Genomic DNA, 21,936 nt, shown 5'->3' with positions numbered 1-21,936 from the left:
TAGGGAAATCTTTAGGGCTCATGAACACTACAGCTGCTAAACTGACGTTCAGAAGCTATTGAGCGCTTTTTTCAGCAGCCCCTGAACTCTGTTTTCCTAGGTGTCCATGTACACGTTTACAGTCATTTCCTTGAACGCACCAAAATTCCATTCAGGAGTAGATTTTACCGGCACTTCAAACACCAAAAGCTTGTAAACGCCGTTAGCTGCGTTTACAACCATTTGCGTTTGGACGCGTTTTTTGACAGGTCCACATCCAGATGCTGTCCAGAGCCTTTTTTCTTCATCAAAAATGCATGCAAAGCGTTTTCCATGTATTCAAATGGACCCGGTACACCAGCGCAGTCAGTTCCAGCTTTTGCGAAGGAAACAAAATGGTAGAACGTGCTTCATTATGCTCATGATGGGATCCATAGTGAATACAACCAGAAAAGACAGGTCATCTCAACACATACTGCTCTCTCTGCATCTACTCTATTTCTCTCAAAAATGTCTGAAATAGTTAATTACTATTTTTCAGTGCATTCTGGGCATTTGGGAGGGTCTCCTGAGGATATCTATTAAAAACGCTTCTAAACGTAAATGCTCATAAATGCAGTATGCAAACGCAGCTAAACTGACGGTTTTTAACCTACGTTTTCCAGCAGTCAGAATAGTTTTCCAAAGGTCCCGTGTACATGAGCCCTTAAAATTGTGCCCTTCTCAGCTGAGGAAGAATACACTATTAGTTTTTCTAGCAACGATCGAAAACCGAATATACACTGGCAGAGAGAAGTTCGGCCTCTGCTTGTCTTGCTGTGTAGATGGTGACAGAAAAGTGCTCACCTAGCACTGAAGAATGAAGGAATGAACAGCTGGCAGTCGCAAAACCATGGAGTGTAGTAATCGGTTTCAAACCGTACCCTAAAAAAACCCAACATGATCAGCTGAGAGGGTGGCATTATTTTATTGGATTCATCCTTGCCCGGAATTCCTACTTTAAATGGAACATGTGAGGAGCAAAAATATGAAAAGGTGTCTGCTAACCCCGGCTGTTATTCATTTCCTATCTTCACTACCTAGAGCAGTGGTTCTTAACCTGGGTTCGATCGAACCCCAGGGGTTCGGTGAATCAGTCTTGCGGGTTCGGCGGAGGTGAAGACCCACACCCGACTCATATGATTCGTGCAGTAAATATTCATTATTATGTTTTTGTTTTTGTGTGAAAAATCATGTTTTAATGGTTTTGTTCTTTTTTCTTAATGGTTTTGTTCATTTTGTGCACCTATGTATAAATATATACCTAAATATATACCTATGTTTTGAATTTTAAAAATCATATTTTATTTTTCCAATTAAGAAGGGTTCGGTGAATGCACATATGAAACTGGTGGGGTTCAGTACCTCCAACAAGGTTAAGAACCACTGACCTAGACAAAATATTCAGGTCTAGCAAAGCCAAGCATGACCCTCCCCAAGTGACCCTAAGTGCCCGGTCATACAGGTGCAATTTGCGAATTGAAATTGCATCTAATGAATGTGAATGTCAGTGTCTTAACATGTTCGATTTGCTGCAGTGCGATTTCTAAAGTAGTTCTTGCATTACTTTTTCTGCAGTTTACTGCGATTTCACATCCATAGAACATTAATGGAAACCGCAATGCAAATGACAAGAAAATCGTTAAAAAATCTTCACAAGGTGCAATAAAGTCAGACATCACACACAAATCACAGCGGTGTGACCAGTGACTAAGGCTCCATTCACACAGTTTTTTCAAATCATGGGTGGAATCGCTGCGATTCTGTCCACGATTTGAAAACGAACTGTGTTTTTTTCTGCAACCACTCTTCATTTTTCCATGCAACAAACATGCCGCAAGTGCGCAAATAAAATCATGGGACGCACAACACATTTTCTTGGCGCAATTGCGGCACGTTTGCAAGCAAAAAACAGCATTTTTTTTTTTAAAATGACTGGCACCTAAACACACGATCGTACGTTTTGACATTTTCACAGCGCGTTTTCAAATCGCAGGCAGATTTGCGATTCCACCCACGTTTTGAAACGCCTTAGTGTAAATGGAGCCTTGGTGTCTTCCCACCTGTTCTAGCAAAACTAAGTGATACACAGCAGTTAACCAATAACGACAAGCAATGTCACAGTCAGAAAAAAATAAAATAAAAGTGCAGGTCTAGGTATACTTAAAGGAGAAAAAAAAAAAAAACCAAAACAAAAAATGCATCTGTATTAAAGTAAAAAAACCTCTTGTATGTACCCCCCCCAGCCCCCTCACCTAAGCCTGATCTCGAACCAGCGCTTTGCCTGAGAGCAGCGGGGCTCTCCACCCTCTCTCCCCTCACTGGACAGAGACAACACCAGAAGTCATTCCTGCTGCTGTCAATCACAGCCTGTGAGGAGAGATCAGAGGGGCAGGGGTGGGTGCCGAGACATGCTCGGAGTCCATGGACACACAGAGTGCGCCACAGGGTTGAGCCTGTGCGAGTGCCCCCATAGCAAGCAGCTTGCTATAGGGGGCATGGTGGAGGGGAGGAGCCATTCTGTGAGGAGGGAGTGGGGGACGTGGTTTGCCAACGCTGTGTGCATCTATGGAAACACAAAGCCCAGCTCAGGGGTGCGCACAAACACACCTGAACCCCCAGCTTGCTTAGGTAACTGGTGTAGAAGGAACAGACAGTGCCAGTGGGGGATCACCAACAGGAGGAAAGCAAGCATAACATAATTTTAGGGGAAAAAATTGGATTCACTTTAAGTACAGGCGCTTTCATTTGGCCAATAACTACGTTTATCTACGCCTTACAGTTCATTGACACAATGCTCACTGGGAAGGCGGTTTCATATGTGGTCAGTTGGAAGAAACCCCCTTCTTAAAGCTGAAAAGACTGGTGACAGTGATTACTTATCTGAGCGGCAGCAATTGCTCAAACAACATCTTGAAATCTCATGACAAAGACTGGCTTAGAAGATAACAGGGCTGGCCCCATGGCTACTCCCTAAAATAACTGTACTATGAGAAATTATTTTAGTAAATATAAACTGCTAAATACTTTCTGATCAGCAGTTAGACCAGTCTTGTGATCACCATCAGTGTCCAGCAGAGCACTCGTTAAAGCTTGTAGGAGTTTTCATTCTCCCCCGATTGCCCTATGAGGCTGCAGGACCCCTGACCCTCTGTCTGGACAGTGCTGATTGGTGCTGTGCTGATCACATCCCAAGGGAAAAAAAAAAAAAACTCTCTAGCCCACGGGTGTCAAACTGGCAGGCCCTCCACCTATTGCCAAGAGGTATTACAAGATTGACAGTTACAAGCATGACTCCCAAAGACAGAGGCATGATGGGACTTGAAGTTTCACAACAGCTGGAGGGCCGCCAGCTTGACACCCCTGTCTGGCTGTACACACTAAACTGAGCATGTGCAGCTTGCCACCAAAGGCTCTGTTCTGTCAGCAGATGGATTGGGAATGGTAGAAGGGGAAAATCAGAGAAGACAGGATCAAACTGCCTTTTTACACAATGCAGAGGATAACCCCTTAGGTTCCACAGTGAGTATAACAAGCATGCTTTACTGCATATACAGACTGATTTTGTGTTCGGTAACACTTTAGATCAACAAAATAGCCAGGCAATCAGCAGTTCCTCTCACCCCGCAGCTGCTCTCACATTTCAAAATCAGTGAGCTGTGTGGGCCTCCAAAAACACATGAACACCACACCAAAAATTCCTGAAAAGCACACATACAGGTGTGATCCTAGCCAAGAGCTATTAAAGTGGTTGTAAAGGCTTAAGGTTTTTTACCTTTATGCATGAAAGTAAGAAAACCTCAGTGCAGCAGCTCCCCCAGCCCCCCTCCCCCAATGCTCCCTCTCAATCCAGCGATGTGTGCTGGAGTCTCTGCAACCCCAGGACTCCCTCTTCTCATTGGCTGAGACAGCAGCGAGAAGCCATTGGCTGCCGCCAATTGCAGCCAATGAGAATGAGAGGGGGTTGGGAGAAGCCACAGCTCCATGTGTGAATGGATACATGGTGCAGCAGGTGCCCCCATAGCAAGCTGCTTGCTGTGGGGACAACAGACAATGAGGGGCCAGGAGTGCTAGCAGGGGACCCAAGAAGGATCTGGGCTGCTCTGTGCAAAACCACTGCAGAGAGCAGGTAAGCATGATGTGTTTGTTATTAAAAGAAAAAAGCCTTTAAAGTGGAACTTCATTCTCAATCAACATTGACTACTTTGAATCCTTATGCTGCTAATTAGTAAATAGTTTAAAACAGGAAAGTACATCGTATTTACTTCTATTTTTTACATTTCTTCAGTCACTGCCTACATTCCATGCCTACGAAAAGGATGTTAAACATCCCAGGAGTCTTTAGGAGGAGAGGGGTTTTCCCAGTTAAGCACACCCTCCTGCCTGCATGCCTGAACCAAGGGCAGATGGATTCCAGGAATTGCTACATGAACCTGCCCTTACTCAAAATGGCAACAACCAGAAATGCTAGGGGTGTTTTTCTAAGTGATTTCTCAGAAAAACAAAGCATGGAGAAATGGATGGGGGAGTTTGCTTTGATTATTAAAAATGAAATAAATAGAGTTTTTGGTGTTCAGATGCAGTGTATGGGCAGCACAGTGGCTAAATGGTCCGGGTCGCTGGTTTCCAACCACGGCACCACCTGCCTGGAGATTGCATGTTCTCCCTGTGACTGCGTTGGTTTCCTCCTACACTCCAAAGACATGCTGGTAGGTTAATTGGCTCCTGTCTAAATTGGCCCTAGTAGGTGTATGTATGAATGTAAGTTAGGGACCTTAGATTGTACACCCCTTGAGGGTTAGGGACTGATGTGAATGTCGAATATATGTAAAGCGCTGCGTAAATTGACGGCGCTATATAAGCACCTGTAATAAATAAATAATAGTTCCACTGTCCTTACTAACCTATGATTATGCTGCAGACAACTGACATTTCTCAAGAGAGTGGATATAAAAACTTGGCTATGAAAATGATACAACTTCAGAAGGCGGTTGATCTGGATGGACCAGGGTATAAATACTGACTTCTATATCCTCATTATACTAAAATGCTGGAAGCAAAACCAAAGATATGTTCCCTCTGCTGTACAGCGCTCCGTCCATTGTAGTATTTCATGGAGGGCAGATAAAAATAGAAGCACCTCATCAGCACGTTCCAACTGACAGGTCATCATATGGTCAGTACAATTCTAAAAGGGCTGCTGGAAAACAAACCCCCAATGTACTCTAACAACCTGTTTCTTTTCTATTCACAAAGCTTCACACATTATCCATTTGTGGCCATGTGACTAATTCTCCAATCTCCTTGGATTCAGTTGAAAATAAAATGTAGCTTTTTGAAAGTGTATCCTTCTGTGTTGGGTGTACTAGAGCAGATAGAAGCAGGCAGCAAAGTCAAACATTGTACATGACCAGAACACGTAAATGAAATCATGCAAACACCAAGGCCCCAGTCACATCTGAGCATTTTTTTTTTTAACTCAAAACCACATGTGTGTCAATGGTGGCTGTTCACGAGTGTTCCGTCACCTGTAGCTCAATGCCAGTCCCTCCATAAGCTGCTTTTGGGATGGATTTGGACATTTCTGGCCCCACAGACTTCAATGGGAACTCCTCAAAAATGTGCAAATCAGGTTTTTTTTCATAGGCATTTTTTAACCTGTACGAACTAGCCTCCACTCCCCAGTGCTTTCAGCTGGCTAATGCAAAAGGTTTAGTATTGCTAAACCCCGGACCCTGCATTCACTATATCTGGTCTCCCCGGACCCTGCATTCACTATATCTGGTCTCCCCGGACCCTGCATTCACTATATCTGGTCTCCCCGGACCCTGCATTCACTATATCTGGTCTCCCCGGACCCTGCATTCACTATATCTGGTCTCCCCGGACCCTGCATTCACTATATCTGGTCTCCCCGGACCCTGCATTCACTATATCTGGTCTCCCCGGACCCTGCATTCACTATATCTGGTCTCCCCGGACCCTGCATTCACTATATCTGGTCTCCCCGGACCCTGCATTCACTATATCTGGTCTCCCCGGACCCTGCATTCACTATATCTGGTCTCCCCGGACCCTGCATTCACTATATCTGGTCTCCCCGGACCCTGCATTCACTATATCTGGTCTCCCCGGACCCTGCATTCACTATATCTGGTCTCCCCGGACCCTGCATTCACTATATCTGGTCTCCCCGGACCCTGCATTCACTATATCTGGTCTCCCCGGACCCTGCATTCACTATATCTGGTCTCCCCGGACCCTGCATTCACTATATCTGGTCTCCCCGGACCCTGCATTCACTATATCTGGTCTCCCCGGACCCTGCATTCACTATATCTGGTCTCCCCGGACCCTGCATTCACTATATCTGGTCTCCCCGGACCCTGCATTCACTATATCTGGTCTCCCCGGACCCTGCATTCACTATATCTGGTCTCCCCGGACCCTGCATTCACTATATCTGGTCTCCCCGGACCCTGCATTCACTATATCTGGTCTCCCCGGACCCTGCATTCACTATATCTGGTCTCCCCGGACCCTGCATTCACTATATCTGGTCTCCCACAGAACAGGGAAATGCAATTATTTTAGTAAATATAAACTGCTAAATACCTTTTCTCATCAGCAGTTAGAGCAGTCTTGTGACTTCTACCAGTGTTTAGCAAAGCAATGGTTAAAGCTTGTAGGAGTTTGTATTCTGCTCTAGGAGGATGCAGAACCCCTGACCTCTGTCTGGACAGAGCTGATTGGCCCTGTGCTGATCACCTGCACTCTCCCAAGAAAAAAAAAACTCCCAAGAAAAAAACCCTCTAGCAATACACACCAAACTGAGCATGTGCAGTGCGACCCTCACACGTCTTATCGGGAGATAGGAGGGGGACATCGGAAGGGGAGGATCAGAGAAGTCAGGATCAAACGGCTTTTTTTTTTTTTTTTTTTTTACACAATGCAGACGATTAACCCCTTAGGTTCAACAGCAAGTATAACAAGCATGCTTTAGATACAGTGATTTTACGGTTGTGGGTTTAGTAACACTTTAAAAATGCACATCTTTTTGCAGGTAAATAAAAAATAATAAATGCTCATTTTTTTCCCCTCACACTAGGAGCCTGGATAGCAGATCGCTGGTGCCATGCAGGACTCCTGCAGACCTGTATCTGTGCACTTGTACAGGCAGACAGATACACACTTACAGGAAGAGACCATGAACTGCCACAGCACTCAACAGCACCCTGGTAGTTCATTGAAAACTACAAGCTGACAGCCGCAAAGGCTGTCAGGACTTATAGCTTCCCCTTCACGGAACTCTGTGAATGAATGACACGGGTTGGTGGGCGGAGCCCCGCACAGCTGGGTTTTTTTTTTTGTAGTAACAGCTAGCAGGGGGACAAGATCCCCCACTAGCTGTCACTAGATGCAGCAGAACAGGGAGATGCTGCAAGAATGAGAACATGTTACATGTTCCACCCTAAAAATGGGCAGAACGTGTAACATGTTCCCATAGGTTAACTTACCCTTTAAGCATGAATACACATGTAAACACTTGAAAATTGCTTCTAAAACGTGCTTAAAAAAAAAAAAAAAGCTGAAAATCGCTGAAGTGTGAAGATTTAGAGCTCATTCACACCAGGCCACACGGATGTATGAACACAAGACCATGTTCACTTTTTATCTTAGCTTTAGTGGTGTGATGAAATTACACTTTTATCCATCTCAGTAGATTGGTGACCAACAGTGACTTCAGCTGACCTCCGACGTGTTGTGGAAATATTGGTTGTATTTTTAGGTGATGCACTACAACCTGCACCCAAGGCAGCGTTGTGGTGTGCCCAGGCTGTGCAGCTCAAAAGAACTGTCCTGACCGAGCCCTAAGGCTAGGTTCACATATGTGCGGGTGGTGCCGCTGTGGATCCGCACGAAAATCTACGCAGCTGCACCACCCGCACAGAGAAATGCGGACACACGGGCGGGTGCCATTACATCTAATGGCACGCCGCACGCACTGGAAACTGCAACCGAGAATCCTGTGCGGGCTGCGTTTTCAGAAATGCAGGGACAACTTCTCTGCATATCACAGGGCACAGGAGTCCAATCAAATGAATGGGCTCTCGTGCCCAACATGGCCGCATATATATGAACCAGGGGTAAAACTACTATGATTGGCTCTCACAAGGGTCACATGAGAAGCAGTGACTGACAGCTGCCGGTGACACCCTGGTCCATGTGATGCGAGTTTGCTCTATGCACACAACCTTGGCCTGTTACATATGTGCATTAGTCAGGAGGAGGATGATGTCACACAGTCACTTTAGTATAAGGATTTAGAGGAAGCCAGGCAGTAATAAATAGGTCAGTAAACACGGAGATTCTAAGTACCTGTCCTGCACAAGCAGGGATGCAGAAATCAAAGCTTTCTGATTTTCCCTTTTACATCATGCTTGTCCCTGGTCTGCCACAGAGCACTGAAGGCAGGCACAGCCAGAAATCTGGTAGTTTCAAGAGGGCCAGCAATGGCAGCCACACACCTCTCTTATCACAGAGTCCATTTAAGTGCCAGTTCACATATATGCGATTGGATGCATTTTGAACCACATCCAATCCGTATGACATGTGAAAAAAAACATTGCTTCCTATGGTGCATGTTCACATATGTCTGGTGCACTGGCAGTGCGGATTCAGTGAGGATTGAAAGAGTCATGTATGATTGCTGAGCAGTGCGGTCCGGTTCAGGTGCAGATTACAGGCTATTGACTTCTATGGGAACTGTTACTAAACCAAATGTGTGAACAGGATAAAATCCTGAGCTAATCCTGTCCTGAACCTGATGTAAACCTGACATGAACCACTGAATCAATTAGCTGTGAAACCTGAGCTTCAATCCGCACCGCGCATGTGTGAGTCAGCCCACTCCCCCCTCAAGCATAGCTCTCTAGTCTACACTCCCCCAATTCACCTGGATCCCTACACTCCCATCTTTTACTCTCCCAGATGCCTACAGCCCCCTCCTCAAATGTAGACTCCTAAACCCCCCCCCCTCAAATGTGGATCTCTGCACCCCCCCCCTCAAATGTGGATCTCTGCACCCCCCCCCCCTCAAATGTGGATCTCTGCACACCCCCCCCCCTCAAATGTGGATCTCTGCACCCCCCCTCAAATGTGGATCTCTGCACCCCCCCTCAAATGTGGATCTCTGCACCCCCCCCCCTCAAATGTGGATCTCTGCACCCCCCCCCCCCCAAATGTGGATCTCTGCACCCCCCCCCCCCTCAAATGTGGATCTCTGCACCCCCCCCCCCTCAAATGTGGATCTCTGCACCCCCCCCCCCCTCAAATGTGGATCTCTGCACCCCCCCCCTCAAATGTGGATCTCTGCACCCCCCCCCCTCAAATGTGGATCTCTGCACCCCCCCCCCTCAAATGTGGATCTCTGCACCCCCCCCCCTCAAATGTGGATCTCTGCACCCCCCCCCCCTCAAATGTGGATCTCTGCACCCCCCCCCCCTCAAATGTGGATCTCTGCACCCCCCCCCCCTCAAATGTGGATCTCTGCACCCCCCCCCCCAAATGTGGATCTCTGCACCCCCCCCCCCCAAATGTGGATCTCTGCACCCCCCCCCCCCCCCCCAAATGTGGATCTCTGCACCCCCCCCCCCCTCAAATGTGGATCTCTGCACACCCCCCCCTCAAATGTGGATCTCTGCACACCCCCCCCCCAAATGTGGATCTCTGCACACCCCCCCCCCAAATGTGGATCTCTGCACCCCCCCCCCAAATGTGGATCTCTGCACCCCCCCCCCCAAATGTGGATCTCTGCACCCCCCCCCAAATGTGGATCTCTGCACCCCCCCCCCCCAATGTGGATCTCTGCACCCCCCCCCCCCAATGTGGATCTCTGCACCCCCCCCCCCAATGTGGATCTCTGCACCCCCCCCCCCCAATGTGGATCTCTGCACCCCCCCCCCCCAATGTGGATCTCTGCACCCCCCCCCCCCAATGTGGATCTCTGCACCCCCCCCCCCCAATGTGGATCTCTGCACCCCCCCCCCCCAATGTGGATCTCTGCACCCCCCCCCCCAATGTGGATCTCTGCACCCCCCCCTCAAATGTGGATCTCTGCACCCCCCCCCTCAAATGTGGATCTCTGCACCCCCCCCTCAAATGTGGATCTCTGCACCCCCCCCTCAAATGTGGATCTCTGCACCCCCCCCTCAAATGTGGATCTCTGCACCCCCCCCCCCTCAAATGTGGATCTCTGCACCCCCCCCCCTCAAATGTGGATCTCTGCACCCCCCCCCCCCTCAAATGTGGATCTCTGCACCCCCCCCCCCCTCAAATGTGGATCTCTGCACCCCCCCCCCCCTCAAATGTGGATCTCTGCACCCCCCCCCTCAAATGTGGATCTCTGCACCCCCCCCTCAAATGTGGATCTCTGCACCCCCCCCCCCTCAAATGTGGATCTCTGCACCCCCCCCCCTCAAATGTGGATCTCTGCACCCCCCCCCCCTCAAATGTGGATCTCTCCCCCCCCCCCTCAAATGTGGATCTCTGCACCCCCCCCCCCTCAAATGTGGATCTCTGCACCCCCCCCCCCTCAAATGTGGATCTCTGCACCCCCCCCCCCCCAAATGTGGATCTCTGCACCCCCCCCCCCTCAAATGTGGATCTCTGCACCCCCCCCCCCTCAAATGTGGATCTCTGCACCCCCCCCCTCAAATGTGGATCTCTGCACCCCCCCCCCCTCAAATGTGGATCTCTGCACCCCCCCCCCTCAAATGTGGATCTCTGCACCCCCCCCCTCAAATGTGGATCTCTGCACCCCCCCCCTCAAATGTGGATCTCTGCACCCCCCCCCCCCTCAAATGTGGATCTCTGCACCCCCCCTCAAATGTGGATCTCTGCACCCCCCCCCCCTCAAATGTGGATCTCTGCACCCCCCCTCAAATGTGGATCTCTGCACCCCCCCCCCTCAAATGTGGATCTCTGCACCCCCCCCCCCCCTCAAATGTGGATCTCTGCACCCCCCCCCCCCCTCAAATGTGGATCTCTGCACCCCCCCCCTCAAATGTGGATCTCTGCACCCCCCCCCCTCAAATGTGGATCTCTGCACCCCCCCCCCCTCAAATGTGGATCTCTGCAACCCCATTTCCCCACAACCCCATGTGAATCGCTGCACCCCTCCCCCGACTGCGGCTCGCTTCCTCCCCTCTCCCTGGGCTACGGACCCCCCATTCTATAGCGATGTAGTCCCCTCCCCATGGTGACCTCCAGCGCGGACACTCCGGGCCGGTCTCGCACAGACAGCCGGGGGAGGGGGGATGCATCCAGATCTATAGACCGCTCCGGGTCACCTCCTCCGTCCCCGGCCTATACCGGACATCAGAGCCCCCGGTGACTGGGCCGGGACAGCACCGGCCGAGGGGGAACCACAAGATCCAGCAGACAGGACGAGGCCTACAATGGGAGGATTTCCCAGGGAGCCCCGCGCTTCCCGGACACCGACAACAGAGAGTGCGGCCCCTTCGGCCGGGACACTGCCAGCCCCGCACACTGTCCGCCCCCCTCCCCTCACCGGGGAAACAGCCCCGCACACTGCCCGCCACCCACCGTTCACCCGCCACAAAGGAACCCTCACCAAACAGCTCCGCTCCAACACGAGGTAATCAAGATGGCGAAAAATGGCAGAGAGGCGGGACCTCACGGCGTGATGCAATCGGGGGGCGGAGCCTGACAACAACCGTATGGCGCTGCCCGGGAGTGTGTGCTGGGCATATTAATAGGGAAGAGGTCGCAGTACGGTGACGTCGTGACAATAAAGTACATCATTGTGAGCCAGAAATCTCTCCACTCCCATGTCACTGCGCGCTCCATTAACGGAGAACTACAGCCAGCACCTTTATTTATTCTGGACAGAGGAAAGGAACAATCATCCCTCACCTGGCAGTCTTGTCCCATTGGGGAGATTTCCCTTCACTTCCTGTCTGATAGCCAGGGGCGGACTGACCATTCGAGCACTCGGGCATTGCCCTAGGGCCCGGGGTCATTAGGGGGCCCCATGAGATGCCTCTGGTACCTTTCATTGGCTGTTTCATAGGCTTTTTTGGGTGTGGGTGAGGACACAGGGGCCCCATGATCCCCTATTGCCCGGGGGCCCCATAAGTTGTCAGTCCACCCCTGCTCATAGCCAAACAGGAAGTGAGATTTCACTTCCTGTCTCAGAGCCAAACAGGAAGTGAGAGGAAATCCCTCTAAAGTGAGGGAATCCCCCAGTATCACCAGAACTGTTGTCACCATGGGAAGATATAACCTCTATGACAGTTTTGGTGTCAACCCCAAATATTTGTTTTACTTCCACTGTCAGTGATAAGAGGTCAGGCCTCATACATACCAGGTGTCTGCTCAGCACCTCTGAGTGCCTTTTCTGCTGACAGGAGAAAACCTGCTTATAAAACCAGTACACTGCGTATTGCAGACATGTTTATACACGTTCATGCCTTAATGCGGAGGTCCACCCAAAAGTGGAAGCTCCGCCTCCCTCCACTGCCACATTTGGCACATTTTGGGGGGGGGGGGAGCGAATATCTGGTTTCGACAGGTACCTGCTTCCACTTCCGCCTCACGACGCCCGGCGGTCTCCCCGGACCCTGCATTCACTATATCTGGTCTCCCCAGACCCTGCATTCACTATATCTGGTCTCCCAAGACCCTGCCTTCACTATATCTGGTCTCCCCGGACCCTGCATTCACTATATCTGGTATTCCAAGACCCTGCCTTAACTATATCCGGTCTCCCCGGACCCTGCACTCACTATATCTGGTCTCCCCGGACCCTGCATTCACTATATCTGGTCTCCCAAGACCCTGCCTTCACTATATCTGGTCTCCCCGGCCCCTGCATTCACGATATCCGGTCTCCCCGGACCCTGCATTCACTATATCTGGTCTCCCCGGACCCTGCACTCACTATATCTGGTCTCCCCAGACCCTGCACTCACTATATCCGGTCTCCCTGGACCCTGCATTCGCTATATCTGGTCTCCCCGGACCCTGCATTCACTATATCTGGTCTCCCTGGACCCTGCATTCACTATATCCGGTCTCCCCGGCTCACAACGCCCGGCGGTCTCCCCGGACCCTGCATTCACTATATCTGGTCTCCCCGGACCCTGCATTCACTATATCTGGTCTCCCCGGACCCTGCATTAACTATATCTGGTCTCTCACGGTACACAGAACATGGAAATGCAATTATTATAGTAAATATAAACTGCTAAATACCTTTTCTCATCAGCAGTTAGAGCAGTCTTGTGACTTCAGCAGAGCACTGGTTAAAGCTTGTAGGAGGAGTTTTCTTTCTGCTCTAGGAGGATGCAGAACCCCTGACCCTCTGTCTGGACAGTGCTGATTGGCCCTGTGCTGATCACATGCACTCTCCCAAGAAAAAAAAAACCTAGCAATACACACTAAACTGAGCATGTACTTGTGGCTACGGTTCAGTCTGATCAGGAGATAAGATGATGACATTTGAACAAGAGGAGGGGCAGAGAAGACAGGATCAAACAGACTTTTTAGACAATAGAGAGGATTAACCCCTTAGGTTCCACAGTGAGCATAACAAGCATGCATTACTGCATATACAGACCGATTTTACTGTTGTGGGTTTAGTAACACTTTAACTATTAACATGCTGTCTATTGAGAATGCAGTGCATATGGGCCACTGACGTCACCGGCTGCTAATAAAGTAACTATCTCCTAAATGGTGTTCCTTGTCATAGGCTCACCTGTAGGTATAAATAAAAATTTGGACTTTACTATCACTTTCAACTGGACCAGAAGGGACACACAATAGTTGGACGGCCACATGTGCCTTAGTGTGTTGGGGTGTCATTTACAATTACTGTCATCATGACATGATAACATGTTGTGTGGGAATGTGCATGTTGTTCCACATGTTACCATGTTGAAAGTGTTTGGTGCTTAGGTCTCTTTCACATGGAGCCACTCCACTCCATTCAGCAGAGGATCCATGAACAGGGATCAGCAGGGGATCCATGAGCTTAGGGCTGTTTCACATGGAGCCGCTCCATTCAGCAGGGGATCCATGAGCTTAGGGCTGTTTCACGTGGAGCTGCTCCATTTGGCAGGGGATCCATGAGGGGGGATCAGCAGGGGATCCATGAGCTTAGGGCTCTTTTACATGGAGCCGCTCCATTCAGCAGGGGATCCATGAGGGGGGATCAGCAGGGGGCTTTTCACATGGAGTCACTCCATTCAGCAGGGGATCCATGAGCGGGGATCAGCAGGGGGCTTTTCACATGGAGTCACTCTATTCAGCAGGGGATCCATGAGCGGGGATCAGCAGGGGATCCATGAGTTTAGGGCTCTTTCACATGGAGCCACTCCATTCAGCAGGGGATCCATGAGCTTAGGACTCTTTCACGTGTCGCTGCTCCGCTCTGTTCAGCAGAGGATTCATGAGCTGATCCCATAATGAATTGCAGCCGAATGGGATGGATGTAATTTTTTGTTAACATCTGTGCCCATCCAGTTTGTCTCCATTTACACAGTGGACAGGGACAGACCCACAATTACTCTATGTAAACAGACTTGTATCCATTTAGATCAGGAACCCTCTGATTTGTCACATTTAGTTCCAGAAAAACAGAAAAGGATACAGTGCTTTTCTGTTTTTTTCTTTCGATCTGAATGGACTTGGAGGTAGGCAGGTGTACACGGACACAAAGTCTGTTCACATCTGCCTGCCCATAGAGGTGCATGGTGCTTCTGATCAGGGTCACCTGAAAAACTGAAAGTCAAACCTGATCAGTTGCATGAAAAGACCCTTAGGGTTTGTTCACACCCCATGCATTGGCTTGCATTGGTCCAAAGAATGCAAGATCACCAAAATATCTTTAAAAATGCATCTCGAACAATTATTTGTGACACACAGAAGGTGACCACCCAGTAAGGATCTCTTAGGTGCAGGGGCGGACTGACAACTCATGGGGCCCCTGGGCAATAGGGCATCATGGGGCCCCTGGTCCTTGCCCAAACTCAAAAAAGCCTATGAAAAAGGTACCAGGGGCATCTCATGGGGCCCCCTACTGACCCGGGCCCTCGGGCAGTGCCCGAGTTTCCAAATGGTCAGTCCGCCCCTGCTTAGGTGACCACCCACTAAGTTCCACCCAGTAAGGACCTCTTCCTCAGGCAGTAGTGATAGGTCCTTAGTGGCCTCAAAACATCACTTTCTGTGTAATGAATTAATGTCCCGGGTGCATTTTGAAGATACTATGCTGGTGATTTTGTATTCTTTTGATTTTATTGCCAACTATCTGATCGTCATAGCACCTGCTTTATGGTTGGTTGCTGCAAGAAGTGGCCCTGATTCTCTGTACTGATCAGCTGTGTTGGTCAACGCAGTCCTAACACATATATAAGGCAGAAAGCCCTATTTTCTATTGTGCCAGCACACCAACGCATTGACATACTCCAAAAACAAATGAGGCAGGCACCAATTTATCCGATTGTAGCACATTTTAAAAAAGTAAGGTAATTCTTAGAAAAAAAATAGCAAAATTAAAAAGTACTGCAACATGAATAAATGAATTACAGAACAACACTTGTGATCAGCTTTTGTCAATTGACTCATATGCGTGTTGTGGCATGAACCAGCAAGCTTTTACCTCTGTAGCTATAGGAATTCAGGAGAAATTAATTCTCAAATTCACATGGCTGCCATGCATTTCAGCACATGTTCATGTAGGTATTTTTCAAAATGATTAGCCCTAGTCCACAAGATGAATGCCAATGAATGCATGCTGCACTAACACAAGATGCAGGAATGTACTGATTTGCGTGGTCCCCGCATATCCACCCCCTTCTGGATTTTAATGACACCATGGCTCTGTTTCCTTCCCTGGCCTCTCAGAAGAACTAAGAGTAATAAAGAGTTAATATCTGTAATAATTCAGTATATGATTTTTTTTCCCATTTCTTGCACCTTTTCTCCCAATTTATATGCAGACCAAACGTTTTAGCAAAAGTGACATATACAGAGTTTTAGGCCTGCAGGGTAAAATCACATAGCTGAGCTGCATTTTTACCACTTTCCAACAGCCCCCTAGCTGCAAAGGCAGTGGATGGGGGTGTACATATTCCATGGTAGCAATACCTATTTATCCTCATTGTTGTACTGCTCACTGAAAATGACCCATTCAACTGAATGTAGATGCAGCACAAATGTGCTGCAACTGTGTGCTATGCACACAGTTCCAACATGGTCCTCACTGCCTCTCAAGCGCTTGGATTATTGGATTGCTCTTCAGAGGGAGACAAAAGTTTATTGAGCTCTGAAATCTTCTTTTCTTAGGATAGGTTCCCACTTACAATGATTTCAGTGCTTTTCTTGGTTAGCAGAAAAATACTAAAGTCCAGTTAACATGATTTCCTATGGATCTAGCTCACATCTGTGCCAGTGCGGATTTTTGAAAGGGCCAAGGACTTTTTTCCTGGAGCAGATTGTGTTTTGTGTGTAATAGACTTCAATGGAACTGGACCAAAATTGCAAGTGTTGCGTTTTTTATGCATGTTGGATTTTGCGTTTTGTGTGACTTTAAGCTGGTTGTTAAGGAGTGGGCTGCCAATGGCATCCTTACCAACCAGTAGACAACATGGTTGTAAGGGAGCAGGTGGCCGCCGCGTCCTTAACAACCGAAGAGTCATCAGCTGTCAGCAGGGTTCCCCGCTGACAGTTGAATGTAAACAAAACAATTGCTGACAATCAAAAAATCATGAAAAAAAAAGATGTGGCCCCCCCCAATATCCATACCAGACCCTTATCCAAGCATGTAGCCTGGCAGGCCAGGAAAGGGAGGGGACAAGCAAGCCCCCCAAAGGGCCTGGTAGGGATTGGGGGGAGCCCAAGTTTTTTTTTTTCTGATTTTTTTTAATTGCCGGCAAATGTTTTGTTTACATTCAGCTGTCAGCGGAGAACCAAACTCCAGCTAATACTTTACAATCAGTTACAGCATACATTTTTTTTCCTTTTAGGATAAAGGTTTTACATGAATAAATAAAATCTGATCAGTGTAAGCACCCGTCAGTGTTAAATGGTTTGTCCCAACCATGTAACTGAACATTTGCTACATTTTTCTGAAAAACAACAGACTTACTGGCCAGATCACCAGATGAATATAGAAGAATGAGCTTACAAAAGAAAACAAATGCAGCCATCACTTCAAAGAATTGGGAAGCTGCAATATAATAAATGTTTGCTTACAGGTTCATTACAGGTTCAATACTGCTTTAAGACCAGATGAATGGTTTTGTTATTCACCAGAAACCTACTGAAATACAGTGCCATGTGATTTTCTGTGCAGGGAGGAGCCCTCCTAGACGAGCCTAGGCACTTACTAATCAAGAATGACTTGTTTTGAGGATACAAATGACTCTAATAAAATGTAATTATACCTGTGAAGCATCTTTGCAGTAAATGCGCTGAAGACAATCTGGGCATATGCAGGTTACTGAATCCAGGACCCTGCATCCACTATATATGTCCTCCCACAGTACACACAACACGGACCTTTGCTATTACAGTTGCAAGAAAAAGTATGTGAACCCCTTGGGATTACGTGGAGTTTTGCATGATTTGGGCATAAAATGTGCTCTGAACGTCATCTAAGTCACAACAATAGAAGAACACAGTCTGCTGAACATAATACTACACAAACATTAGATGTTGCCATGGTTTATCGCTCTCTTAAGGTCACGCCACAGCATTTCAATCAGGTTGAGGTCAGGACTCTGACTGGGCCACTCCAGAAGGCGTATTCTGTGCTGTTGCAGCCATTGTTTTGTTGAATTACTTGTATGCTTTGGGTCATTGTGTTGCATCACCCATCCTCTGCGGAGCTTCAGTTGGCGGACAGATGGTCGTACGTTTTCCTGCAAAATGTCTTGATAAACTCTGGAATTCATTTTCCCATCAATGACAACAATCCGTCCAGGCCCTGAGGCAGCAAAGCAGCCCCAAACCATGATGCTCCCTCCGCCATGTTTTACAGTGGGGATGAGGTTTTGATGTTGGTGTGCTGTGCCTTTTTTTCTCCACACATAGTGTTGTGTGTTCTTCCCAAACAACTCAATCTTGGTTTCATCTGTCCACAGTATATTTTGCCAGTAGTGCTGTGGAACATCCAGGTGCTCTTTTGCAAACTTCAAACGTGCTGCAATATTCTTTTTGGACAGCAATGGCTTCCTCCGTGGTGTCCTCCCATGTACTCCATTCTTGTTTAATGTTTTCCTTATTGTAGATGTGTCAACAAAAATGTTAGCATGTGCCAGAGATTTCTGTAGGTCTTTAGCTGACACTCTGGGATTCTTCTTTACCTCATGCAGCATTCTGCGCTGTGCTCTTGCAGTCATTTTTACAGGACGACCGCGCCTAGGGAGAGTAGCAACAGTGCTAAACTTTCTCCATTTGTAGACAGTCTGTCTTACCGTGGACACATGAACATCAAGGCTTTTGGAGATACTTTTGTAACCCTTTCCAGCTTCATGCAAGTCAACAATTCTTGATCGTAGGTCGTCTGAGAGCTCTTTTCTGCGAGGCATGGTTCACATCAGACAGTGCTTCTTGAAACCAGTAAACCCAAAACAGGTGTGTGTTTTTTAAGGGCAGGACAGCTGTCAGCAACACATCCAATATCATCACACTGATTGGAGTCAAGGTTGGCTCACTCCTGGCTCCAATTAGCTCTGGGAGAAGTCATTAAGCTAGGGCCTCACATACTTTTTCCTCCCTGCACTGTGAATGTTTACATGTTGTGTGCAATTAAACCATGGCAACATCTAATGTTTGTGTAGTATTATGTTCAGCAGACTGTGTTCTTCTATTGTTGTGACTTAGATGACGTTCAGAGCACATTTTATGCCCAATTCATGCAAAACTCCACGTAATCCCAAGGGGTTCACATACTTTTTCTTGCAACTGTATATAGCGCTGTATTTGATTCTTATTCATGTAAGTACACTACTTTGGTTTAAATAAATGTTATAAAGGATTTCACACCATGGGAAGCTTTTTTTATTCCATGCACATGTCTTTTATATGCCTGATACCGATGATCCATATGGAGTGGATGAACGCCATTTGACCTATGGTTGGAGGCTGTGGATGAGGCTGGAGCAGTTGCCATTGGATCATATCTGTACCCAATTTGACCATTCTATAATATGATGATAAAATGTATCTGGTTAGCCTTCTTTGATCACTGAGTGGGGTGACACGTGTTTCACTTGAATAAGTTTGATCATCTAAGCCAGGGGTCCTCCAACATTTTAAACAGGGGGCCAATTCACGGACCTTCACACTGTTGGGGGGCGGGACTATAGTTTGAAAAAAATATGAAAAAATTCCTATGCACGCCGCACCTATCTTATTTCTAGTACAAAGGAGAAAACAATACAATATTCAAAATGCACTGTACACTAACACACTGGACACACTAGACACCGCAATGCACTGTACTCTGTAATGCATTGGACACCAAAATGCACTGTACTCTGTAACGCAGTGGACACCACAATGCATTATACTCTGTAAGGTGCTGGACACCGCAATGCACTGTACTGTGTAACGCAGTGGACTTCACAATGCATTATACTCTGTAACGCGCTGGACACCGCAATGCACTGTACTGTTTAACGCACTGGACGCCACACAATGCACTGTACACTGTAACGTAGTGGACACCGCAATGTACTGTACTGTGTAACGCACTGGACACCACAATGCACTATACTCTGTAACGCACCTGACACCGCAATGCATTGTACACTGTAACACACTGGACACCACAATGCACTGTACTCTGTAACGCACTGGAAACCGCAATGCACTGTACTCTGTAATGCACTGGAAACTGCAATGCACTGTACTCTGTAATGTACTGGACACTGCAATGTATTGTACACTGTAAAGCACTGGACACTGCAATGCACTATACTCTGTAATGCACTGGACACCCAAATGCACTGTACTCTGTAAAACACTGGACACCGCAATGCCCTGTACTCTGTAATGTACTGGACACCGCAATGTATTGTACACTGTAAGGCACTGGACACTGCAATGCACTGTACTCTGTAATGCACTGGACACCCAAATGCACTGTACTCTGTAACACACTGGACACTGCAATGCACTGTACTGTGTAATGCACTGGACACCGCAATGCACTGTACTCTGTAAAGCACTGGACACCGCAATGCACTGTACTCTGTAAAGCACTGGACACCGCAATGCACTGTACGCTGTAAAGCACTGGACACCGCAATGCACTGTACTCTGTAACACATTGGACACCGCAATGCACTGTACTCTGTAAAGCACTGGACACCGCAATGCACTGTACTCTGTAATGCACTGGACACCGCAATGCACTGTAAACTGTAACGCACTGAACACCACAATGCACTGCACACTAACACACTGGGCACCGCAATGCACTGTACCTGGTACCTGGTGTGCTCTCCTCCTCTCCTGTCGAGGACCCAGTGAGTGGCCTAGCTATTTATTCACCTTCACAGTGTTTTTTGTCTTCTCCTTTATATTATTTGTCACATTTTAGTTGCATCAATGTTTAGTTAGGACAATACACTGTATTTGCACTTTCAGCGCCGCACTTTTATATGTGTGACGGAAGGTAGGCAGGACAGAACACGCAAAGCAGACAGTCACTCAATTGGGGTTTGCAGGGACTGTGGCAGTACCCGGTATGGGGAAGTGGCAAGGAGAGGGCTAAAAGTAATGGTAGTCCGGCCCCAGGGGCAAAGTTAGAGTCTTTACAGCAGTTTGTAATCCAAACAGGGAAATGGGGATGGAGTACAGGAACAGTTCAGGGGAATAAAACAGGGAAGCATACACTCACGGATCTGGCAGGGATGCCTGGGTTCACAGCAGACGCCAGCCAGAGGTGACCCTTCTCAGCCCACAGCAGGTGGTCCTGGAAGCAGGGACCAGGTTTGACTCTCCAGCAGCAGTATGCCAGCTCTCTTGGGTGTAGAGCAGGGCGGTAGGACAGCAAGTACTTGCCCTGGGTATGAGTGTGCGTAGCGTAGTCCGTGGATAATAATCCTGGGTGACTGCAGAGGGCAGCTGGCGCAGTTCTCCCCCAATTCCTGGGGCTTGTGCAGAGTGGCAGCTGGCGTAGTTCTCCCCCTTATCCTGGGCTTCTGCAGAGCGGCAGTTAGCGTAGTTCTCCCCCTTATCCTGGGCTTCTGCAGAGCGGCAGCTAGCGTAGTTCCCCCCCTTATCCTGGGGGCTTCTGCAGAGTGGCCACGAGGGTCTCCCATCAGCTGAGATCCCTCGGTGGCTTGTCAGCAGAACAGATGATCGGGGAGCCCGGCATCGGCCTTTTTAAGCAGATGCAGGACGCTCCCCGGTCATCCTGGAAACTGTGGGCGTGCCGGGGCGGCGTGCCTTGTCACCCGGCAATGAGGCACGCCCCCTGGACACGGGCCACGCTCTCAAGAGCGCGGTCTTTGTCTGGCGGTATCCGCAAGCACGGGAACTTCTCGTGCCCGCGCTGCGGATGCCGGGGCCGTGCGGCGTCAGGCTGACGCTGTGGCCCGGAACATCCCCGTGGAGAGGTGTGAACCTCACTGCGCGGAGGCTATCTTCTTCCCTCCGGCCTCGCCGGATAGGTAGAAGATAGTGACAGAGGGTGACAGGAGTCACACCTCTTGTCCTGTGCGGCTCGGCTTCAAAGAGCCACGGCAGGATGGGAGGCAGAGGGGGGTCATTACTGAGCGGGTCAAGGGAGGGGGAAGAGCGGAGCAACAGGATGAAAGGTGATTTTATTTGGGACTGAAATGTGATTTTATTTGGGGCGATACTGACAGGGCACCTAAA

The 21,936-nt window shown here is 48.5% G+C and overlaps 1 protein-coding gene across 1 annotated transcript in view; it reads right to left on the bottom strand.

Moving 5' to 3' along the window:
- Positions 1-11,751, bottom strand: part of BTF3L4 (basic transcription factor 3 like 4) — a 33,870-nt gene extending 22,119 nt beyond the window's left edge. Inside the window, exon 1 of the mRNA XM_089684485.1 lies at positions 11,654-11,751. The gene's annotated coding sequence lies outside the window, so the exon portion shown is untranslated. The remainder of the gene's footprint in view (positions 1-11,653) is intronic.
- Positions 11,752-21,936: the final 10,185 nt, after the last annotated feature.

The sequence above is a fragment of the Staurois parvus genome, unplaced genomic scaffold (genome assembly GCF_062004578.1).
Source record: "Staurois parvus isolate SC_StPar_1 unplaced genomic scaffold, SC_StPar_1.0 ptg000347l, whole genome shotgun sequence".
NCBI lineage: Eukaryota > Metazoa > Chordata > Amphibia > Anura > Ranidae > Staurois > Staurois parvus.
Note: the sequence above shows the minus strand (reverse complement) of the source record. Positions and strands in the feature narration are given on the sequence as shown.